We start from the raw sequence: 9,402 nt of genomic DNA, 5'->3' as shown, positions 1-9,402 counted from the left end.
GGAAGGAAGGACGGAAGAAAAAGAAAGAAAGAAAGAAAGAAAGAAAGAAAGAAAGAAAGAAAGAAAGAAAGAAAGAAAGAAAAGAAGAAAAGAAGAAAAGAAGAAAAGAAAGAAAGAAAGACTACATTAAAAACCCTGTGTTGGAATACTTTATACTTTCCACAGAACAGAAATTAAATAACCTGTTACACAATTAGTCACAAATACAGTCCTGGCGTTTTTTGCCCATTCACATGAGTATTGTCTGAACATGTCTTCTTTGTAGCAACTAGGTCCTGCCACCACTATGCTTGGCTGAGTTCACAAGTCAGTTGTAACCTGTAGGTACCCTGTCACTTCTCTGGCTCTCCTCTCCTGCTAAGCTTTGGTATTGGTAGTAATTAAAACCATCTGCCACTGCCACAGCCACCTTGATTTTGTGGTTTGGCAAAGCATTGGCCTCCACAACCATAGGGGCCAGAGCTTCTGCCTCCAAAGTTTCCTCCATTCATGGGTCCACTATTTAAAGATTGATTGTTGCAATTGCCAAAATCATTGTAGCTTCCTCCACTTCCAAAACTGCTTCCATCATTACCAAACCCGTTATAGCCATCCCCACTGCCACCATATCCACCAGCACTATGACTACCACCCAAGCCACCTCGACCAGTGACGTTTCCTCCATGACCACCTCCAAAGTTTCCAGAACCACTTCAACCTCTTTGGCTGGACGAAGCACTAGCCATCTCTTGCTTAAATAGGGCTTTCCTTACTTCTCAGTTGTGGCCACTTACAGCATGTTATTTCTGAATGACACTGTTGTCTACAGAGTCATGGTCATTAAAAGTTAAAAAGTGAAGCCTCTCTTTTTGCCACTGCCTCTGCCAGTCATGATTTTAATAACTTCAACTTTCCCACATTGTTCGAAATGATCTGTTAGGTGATGTTCTTCAGTGACTTCTTTAATACCACCTACAAAAACCTTTCTCACAGTTAAGTGGGCACCTGGTCTTTGAGAATCTTCTCTTGAGACAGCCCTCTTTGGTTCCACAACTCTTCATTCCACCTTGTGTGGCCTTGCATTCATGGCTGCATCCACCTCCTCCACAGTGGCATATGTGACAAACCCAAAGCCTCTGGAGCGCTTGGGTGTTTGCATCTCTTATCACCACACAGTCTGTGAGCGTTCTCCATTGCTCAAAATGGCTCCTCACACTCTCATCTGTTGTTTCAAAGCTGAAACCTCCAATAAATAGCTTCCATAGCTGCTCCCGCTCTTTGGGAGATGCTTACTTAGACCTGATGATTGCAGGAGAGGGGACTTCAACGATGCTTACGCAGCAGCATCCATGGGCAGAAAGGAGTAATCTAATGAATGTGTCTCCGCAAGAAGAGTTTCTAACCACTTAGCAAACACTTCCAAATGTCACAGAATGAGCATAATTTTTCTCACTTAGTAGGACTCATTTGAAGTCTCAGTTTGAATGGTAATTTTTACCACCCTATCCTATTATGCCAAGGGAGGATGGCCCATAGAGTAAGGATGTATCATTTAATGATATTATCAAAACAGCAAACGTTTATAAAGACCATCCAGGTTTCTAAGTAACCTACAAAAATCCACTGGGCCTGTTATTGAAGACTCAAGACAGGAATACTCTGGCCTCCTGCACTTCAGCTCTTCTATTATTTATTTCCTAGGTTTGACGCACCATCTACACGTGCAAATCTCTTCTGTTACTACTCCCAAGTTCTGCCCACATCCAAGTGTCCTCATCTCGAAGGTGGAAAAACAAAATCATTTTATTCAACCTCTTCAAAAAAGGGATGGGGAAAGCCAGGCTTATGAGATTGAGTGGCATGCTTAGCATGGCACAGTTAATCAATCTGGAGTAACAGGGGCCTTAAAACATAGTTCTGGTCCCAATATACACAATGCCTACTTCTGAAGAGGTTAATTAGGTTTTATTCTGGTTTTGTTTTCCACCCATATGATTACACAAACCTACTAGCAGAGAAAAAAATACTCCATATTTTCTCACCCTTTCATTACTTGGATATTTTAAATCATCTGCATTCAGAGTTCTCTTGTAACACCAGTAGAACTTAGTAAGAAATTTTCAAACATTTCACACTTCAATGTATCCTGGATGGGATCCTGGGACAGAAAATGGACATTCGGCAAAAACGAAGAAAATGTAAGTCTACTATAGACTTCAGTTAATAATGCATTACTATTGGTTTATTGTGACAAATGTCCCACACTAATGTAAAATAACAGGAAATTGAGTATGAGGTAGAAGGGAATTCACAACCTTCCTGTAAGTCTAAAGCCATGGTAGCATAAAGATTTCTTTAAAAAGCTATTGTGCATACTCTTTACCTAATATTTTATTAGTGCTGGGATATAATGAAATTTTTGAATCACAGGTACCATATGCATTAATTTCTATTCCCTAGAGTAGTGATTCTTAAGCTATGTCCTGCAGAATCTGTTAGGAAGTGTGAAAACCACTCTCTAGTCTAAAGCACAGTAAGAGGCATGATTTGAGGAATATTCCAATTCATAGTTCCTCAAAACACAGAGAGCACTAGACTGAGGGTAAAACAAAACCTGCATTCTAATACTGAATTAGTAACCAACTATGTAAAATATTTCATTTCTTTAAGCCTGTTTTCTCATCTGCAAAATAAGAGTGCTCAAGTATGTTTCAGCTTAAAGGTCACAGTCCAACTAGATTTTTTTTCCCCAAAATGTTTCTTCTACTAAAAGGAAAATATATGATTTAGATAATGCATATTAGAATACAATGCTTTAATAAAGGCCAAAAAATATTTGTCAGGGTTTTTTTTTTTTTGTCTTTTTGGCCTATTATCAAGCAACTACTCTATTTTTATCAAGAGTATTTTGACATAAATAAAAAACATATATTACATCTATCTAAGTCACCTATTTTTACATTTCAAGCTATACCACATTTATTTCACTAATATACAGGTACTGCTGTGAAAAAGTCACTAACGTGGGGAAGATGACGAAGCACAAACTTTATTACGTGCGCGGGCTCAAGGGGGGTTAATTCCCAAATCCTGAGCCGAAAAAGCTGGGTTAGGAGTCCTTTTTATATACTAGTTACACAGGCAGAAAGGGAGAGGGAACCAGCTGCTGAAAGCAAGCATTCAGAAGCAGAAGCAAGGTCAGTGGCCTTGAGATAACCAGCTATTGCCTTGGTGATGACTGGTCAGCTTCTACAGTCCTGTGTGAAATTTTTCAAGTGTTACAGTTACAGAGGAACTTTTGGAGTTTTTCTTTTCCTGCCACATTCCCCCCTTTGATGCTATAAGGTGTTTTACCCCTTTTAGCATCACTAATACCTGGCTATAAGGCTGAGGTCCTTGGGAGGGTTACAACTGCTATACTGGTGTTGGTACCACTGGAGGGCTAGCACTGTGGCGGCTGCTCTATGAGTTACTGTAGCCCTAGGTGTTGGACCAAGGTCCGGAGGATGCAGGGTCCCATATGCCTGACACCTCCGGTTCTGGTACTTAATGGTCCTGGATGTTACTCCAGTCCAGTATACCATCCCTTCCCAAGTGCAGAGGGATTGCTGTGACTGAATGCAACCCGATGGCATGTCAGTGGAGGAGCTGAAAGCTGACCCTGGGAGATAGTAAGAGACCACTCTACCATTGAGCACAACTCTATGCCTGGGGGTATTACATTTACAGGCTGGGGCTGAGACAGGGGCCGCATTTGTTAAGCAAAGCATACAATAAATCCAAATACAGAGATTAAACAGACACAAACTATTTCTAGGGTGACCTGCTTTGCAGGGATTCCATTCCTCAGGGGCCACAGTCACTAGTCCAATTGTCAATGCTCCTGCGAAGGTGCCAATTAAAGTCAGGTACCCTGCAGAACAATGGTCTATTCCTTGGTGACTTTTTTTTACTGGTTGGTGTCCTCCAGTGTTTTAGCATGGGTTTTTTGGCACAGGCCTAATCCTCGGGTTTTTGGGATCTGCTGCTGTCTTGGCCCGGCTGTAGTAGATCCAAGCGGTGACTCCTGAAGCAGTAAGTTTATCCAGGGCAGTCCAGTTTTCTGGTCAGCGTACTCGGTGACTTTCCTGCCCTCAACCATATAGCTGCTTCCATCCAATTAGTGGGTGACATCAGGTTGGGCCAGGGGCTGGTCCTGGAGGTCTGGCCGGCTGGTGCGGTTACTCTAAGACAGTCTTGGTCCAGCTCTCCAAGTTCTACCAGTAAGTAAGTGGCTGGATTGATTTGTTTCATGGTCTTAACATGCACCCTTGGGTTTCCTTGGAGGATGCCCTGGTATTGAGTCAGTCTGGGGTTCCACAGCCACTTATGCCTCTTGTGAGAGGGTTATGGCAGCAGCAACTGCCCTCAGATGAGGTGGCCAGCTGGTGGCGTCATGGTCTGACAGGCTGGGTCAGGACCCAAGGGCTACCTTGTCTATCTTGTGGGTATACAGATTAAAAGGCCGCCCCGGCTTTGACAGTCCAAGGGCAGGAACATTACTGAGGCACCTCTTGATATTTTGGAAGGCTTTCTCTTAATGTCCGGACCCTTCAAAGCCTGATAGTAGGGCCAAGTTCCACAGCAGCAGAGTGCAGGCTGGCTTTTCCTCAGGAGAACGAGCATTTTTCTCAGAAATCAGGCAAGGTTCTGGAGGGCATTGGCAACTCTGCCATTTTCTGTCCTCGCCCCTGATCACACCGTGAGTACTTCCGGCAAGCCTGGTTGCTGAGCTCTGCACCTGGTGACATTACCGGAGCCCCGGGGGAGCTTGCAGGCTACTGGGGCAGGCGAACCCGATGGAGCAACGTGAAGGGCCATGACAGAGGACTGCGCAGATGGCCGTAGGGGCACTTCAGATACCCAGCGCGTGCCCTCTGCAACTCAACATGAAGAGCACGAGTGTGTTCGGGGATGTGCTTCTGGTGTTCTTTCCTTAATTCAGCCAGGCACTTCAGCAGCGTGTGCATTCCCTCCTGGCACCGTTCCTGGGATGGGGCCACCAGGAGGAGGTTGTCCATGTACTGCAGAATTGTCACATCCACCCCCCCTCCCCTTAGTGAGGGGCTTCAGGTTTCCTGCTAGGGCTTCCCCAAATAAGGTTGGGGAGTTCTTAAACCCCTGGGGAAGTTTAGTCCAGGTTAACTGAGTCTTGACCACTGTGTGCGGATCTTTCCATTTAAAGGCAAAAATGGGTTGGCTGGAAGTGGGAGAAGGCATCCTTTAGATTAACGGAGGTAAACCACGTTGCTGTTGGGGGAAGCTGGCTCAGGAGGGTGTACGGGTTCAGGACCACTGGGTGGCGGCTGTTGGCTGCTTTGTAGACAGCCTACAGATCCTGGACAGGCTGGTCCGCGCTCCCGTCTGGCTGCTATCATGGGTCTGGGCAGGTGTGGCCTCATGTTATGGAGCCAATCTTCTTCAAGCTCCCACTCAGAGGAACTGCCTCCCAGTCACATCCTGGGCAGGGGAGTCTTTCTTTATCTCCCTGGCCCAGAGCATGGCCACAGCCATTCAGCATATCCAAGTGACCAGCAAGGCTATAGGTATGCTAAATGACTATGTCATGGGTTAGCTGTAAAGCTGTTGCTGTACAAAACAGCCCTGCATACTTTGCTCTGTGTGTCCCTCCCCAACTTACACCTGTGGGGAAGGGGTGAAGACATCTTAAAATTTCCTGGACACCTTGAGTTCTGGACCCCGTCCCAAATGCCCATTTGGGGTCCCCCCCACCCCCCGCCCGCCTTGGCTGCACCTTGTAACAATTTTTCATTTTAGATATATACCCACTTTAAATTCTTTTAAAGGACAATGGACGAAGGTCTCATCTTCTTGTAACTGCTTCCAGCTGGAAATGGATGTTGTTCTACCTACCCGTGGGTCTGGGGTGCCCTGAAAGGGGGTGCAGCATGGAGGGAGTCCTTCCTGTAAGGGGAAGGACCTTACAGAATCCTGGTCAATTGGCTGTTACCAGGAAGTCACAGGCTCGGTGTCCAAAGGCTGGCATTAAAGAACCATTGGCATCCTGGTTATATTTTGGAGGTGACAGATTTGGGAAGAGTTGGAAGGCACAATTAAATCATAACCATTAAATGACAAAGACAGGGGCTTAGGTATGGCTTATCTGGAGGAAAGTGTACAAGGCATGCTACACTTATCCAAAGCTCTTGTGGTCCATTATACTTTACTCAGGCTGAAGGGAATATGTTATGATTTCTCTCCTTTCAGATATCTAAGCCTTTCCTGTTCAAGCCATTAAGATAAAAAAGGGAAAATCAGTTTTAAAGTGAAGCCCACGACAGATTGCCCAAACTGCTTACTAACCCAACTACTTAGTTTAGCCAAACCATTGAGCTCTAGGGGGCGATGACGAAAAATGGGCTCCTTAAGTGAGGCCTATATTGCAACTAATCACTCAGGTAATGACGTCATAGGCATACATCCTATGAAAACAGAAGAACACACAGGTTAATTTACACAATAGTCCCCAAACCAGTCTCTGTGCCTGTGAGACTGTCTTTTGGGAAGGCATTCAGTTGCAAGGTCTTTCCTGCAATGACATTCAGCAATGGCAATTTGACAGGTCCTTTATACCTGTAAATTGCACATTTTTGATGATATTACAAAACCAGTTTTAACCTTCAAATGAAAACAAATTTTTAAGACAGTTAGCAGCGTTATTCTGATGTTTAATACCGAGCACAGTGATTTTCCTTGAACCATAATTTTTCTCCTTAAGATCATCCTCATTGTTATAAAAGGGACTACTTTGAGTTCTGTTTTTTTTTTATTTTGACTGTTTGTTTGCATAAACACACCAAGAGCAGCCTGGATTACTTATGATCTTTAATTCTGCTTTGCTGGAACTCACACAGGGATCTTCAGATTGACTTCTCAGTCTGCCCCTCAAGGCACAGAAGCAGAGCCACACATCCACCATCTGGCTTCGCCTGTACCAGTTGTTTTACTCAGATCCTTGAGGTTTTCATTGTGCCCACAGGTCCTTTTGGCGTTCTTTCATGAAAGCAACCTTTGTTCCTTCCCTGGAAAGACTGCCATGAACTGCACAGCCAACCAAAGTACCAGGCTTCTTCCGTGGGCTTAAGCTAGCTTCACAAGTCAATCCCAATTCCTCAGGGCTTTCTGGTGACAACCAGAACCCATACATGCCTCCATCAGACGTGACGTTCCAGTCAAAGTCTTGGTTAACAAAACCACTATTAACGACTGGTCTTATTGGTTTTATGCAAAGAAACCTTATGTTTTCACTTACTCCTTCAGAATGCTAAATTCTGGAGGGATCAGGTAGGGAGAAAAATACAAAGCCTGAAGGAAAATCTTTTTCCTTCTGATATCTACCAGGCTTCTTAAAACCTTTACTTCTACAGACTTTTTGCAACATTTACAAACTTTTTATTTTTATACATTTTCTGATACCCACCAAGAGTATTTCCATGCCTTATACCTTTTATTATTAACTAACACCACATAATTCCTTTTAAAACTTTCATTTTTCCATTTATCTTTACAGTTTCCCACAGACCTTCTTCATATATATATGAATTTATATATATAAATTATTTACTTATCTACAGAATGTGAAGTTTTAACCTTCCCTGGAATCCTTAATTTCCTTTTTAGAGCAGATACAGAGCAAAATCCAAAACACAGAGTTTCCAGAACAGTACACAGGTAGGGGCATTCTCTTGCACAGAGACATGCTCCTTCAGGCTCGGTCTTTTGGCAGAGACATGCTGCTTTGCCTCTTGCTGAAGCACTCATCAGCCCCAAATGACCCTTCCTGGGTCCCGAGTGGCAAAGGCATCCTCCCCAACCGGTTACAGGCAACCTTAAACAGATTTTAAGTACAGACGGTTTTGATCAGAAACAACACTGCTCTTTTCCCACAAAACCAGAAAACAAATAGTTGAGGTTTCCTTTATTCCAGGTTTAAAACTTTACATTCCTTATACATAATTTCACTCATTCTGATTTAACCATTATTCTTTTAATCCTGGTTCCTTTCCCACTCTGGGAAGGACAGCCAAAAGTCCCTGGCACTGCAGGTACCTTCCACTAAAATTCCCTAGATTTGCAGAGACATTCTGCAGTTTTCTGAAGCTCAGACCCTGCAAACACCCTACAGGCCAGATGTTTTCCTTAAACCTCAGTACATGTCCTTCAGAGCCATCCTTATCAAAACCAGTTACACAGAGAACCAGACTGATGCAGTCTGGAGAGAGCCCTTAGCCTGGCACTTTGCCCAGTTCCAAGATAGAGGGGCTCTCACGTGACCCATCATCCAAGATGACGACAACCATGCACCTCCACCCTGGGGGGGGGGCACTCACATGCCTCATCCTCCATTTTACCCAAAATGGTGGCGCACCCACATACATGCAATATAGTACTATGGCAGAACCCGCCCCCACCCAAACCATGATGAATTCTCCCAACTGACGCAGACAAACAAAGGAAAAGGGGATCTTTCACATGCCCACCGCAGGTGAGGGCCCAATCAGACTCTGTAAGCCTGGCCGGCCTGTGGAGTTACGGATACATTCACACACATAGTCAGTCACACAGCTCTCCCCCGAGAAGGAGTCCGATGGTCTGGGTCTTGGCCCAGACTCCTGAATTTTGTGGTTGGGGGGTGATCAGCCCCCTGCCTTGGTCTCAGGTCCAGTCCCTGGGGCACTCACCGATTCCTGATTGGTGCCTCCAACAGTTTGTGGTTCGTCTCTCCCCTCCACCCGGGTGCTAGAGCGGTCAGGGACTCAGCACGGGGAGTCTCTGCCCCAGGAAGCCTGGAATCACCAGGGCACATGCTCCTCCCCTGCGGCAGGGCTCCCCCGCCGCCGACTCCCCCAGTCGCCTTCACCAGAGGCAAAATACCTGCTCGCATGAGGGATTTCCCAGCCAATGCACCAAAATGTTGCGGAAGAGTCACTCACACTCGGGGAAGATGATGAAGCACAAACTTTATTACGCGCGCGGGCTCAAGGGGGGTTAATTCCCAAATCCTGAGCCGAAAAAGCTGGGTTAGGAGTCCTTTTTATATACTAGTTACACAGGCAGAAAGGGAGAGGGAACCAGATGCTGAAAGCAAGCATTCAGAAGCAGGAGCAAGGTCAGTGGCCTTGACATAACCAGCTGTTGTCTTGGTGACGACTGGTCAGCTTCTATAGTCCTGTGTGAAATTTTTCAAGTGTTACAGTTACAGAGGAACTTTTGGAGTTTTTCTTTTCCTGCCACAGTACAGGAGGTAGCATACCTCTTTTGCTACCAAGAAGCAAATAATACAAAATATAGCTAATAAAGAGTATAATTTAAACATAGTTTCAAAATATGGTCCCAAGTTTTTTCTGCACTCATCTCTCTACA

At 44.9% G+C, this 9,402-nt stretch overlaps 1 pseudogene; it reads right to left on the bottom strand.

The window, feature by feature from the left end:
• Positions 1 to 380: 380 nt before the first annotated feature.
• LOC123825778 lies at positions 381 to 1,756 on the bottom strand (annotated as a pseudogene).
• Between the last annotated feature and the right edge of the window lie 7,646 nt (positions 1,757 to 9,402).

The sequence above is a fragment of the Phyllostomus hastatus genome, unplaced genomic scaffold (genome assembly GCF_019186645.2).
Source record: "Phyllostomus hastatus isolate PE091 unplaced genomic scaffold, TTU_PhHast_1.1 phas_contig_65, whole genome shotgun sequence".
Classification (NCBI taxonomy): Eukaryota; Metazoa; Chordata; class Mammalia; order Chiroptera; family Phyllostomidae; genus Phyllostomus; species Phyllostomus hastatus.
This window is presented reverse-complemented; position numbering and strand designations above follow the sequence as displayed.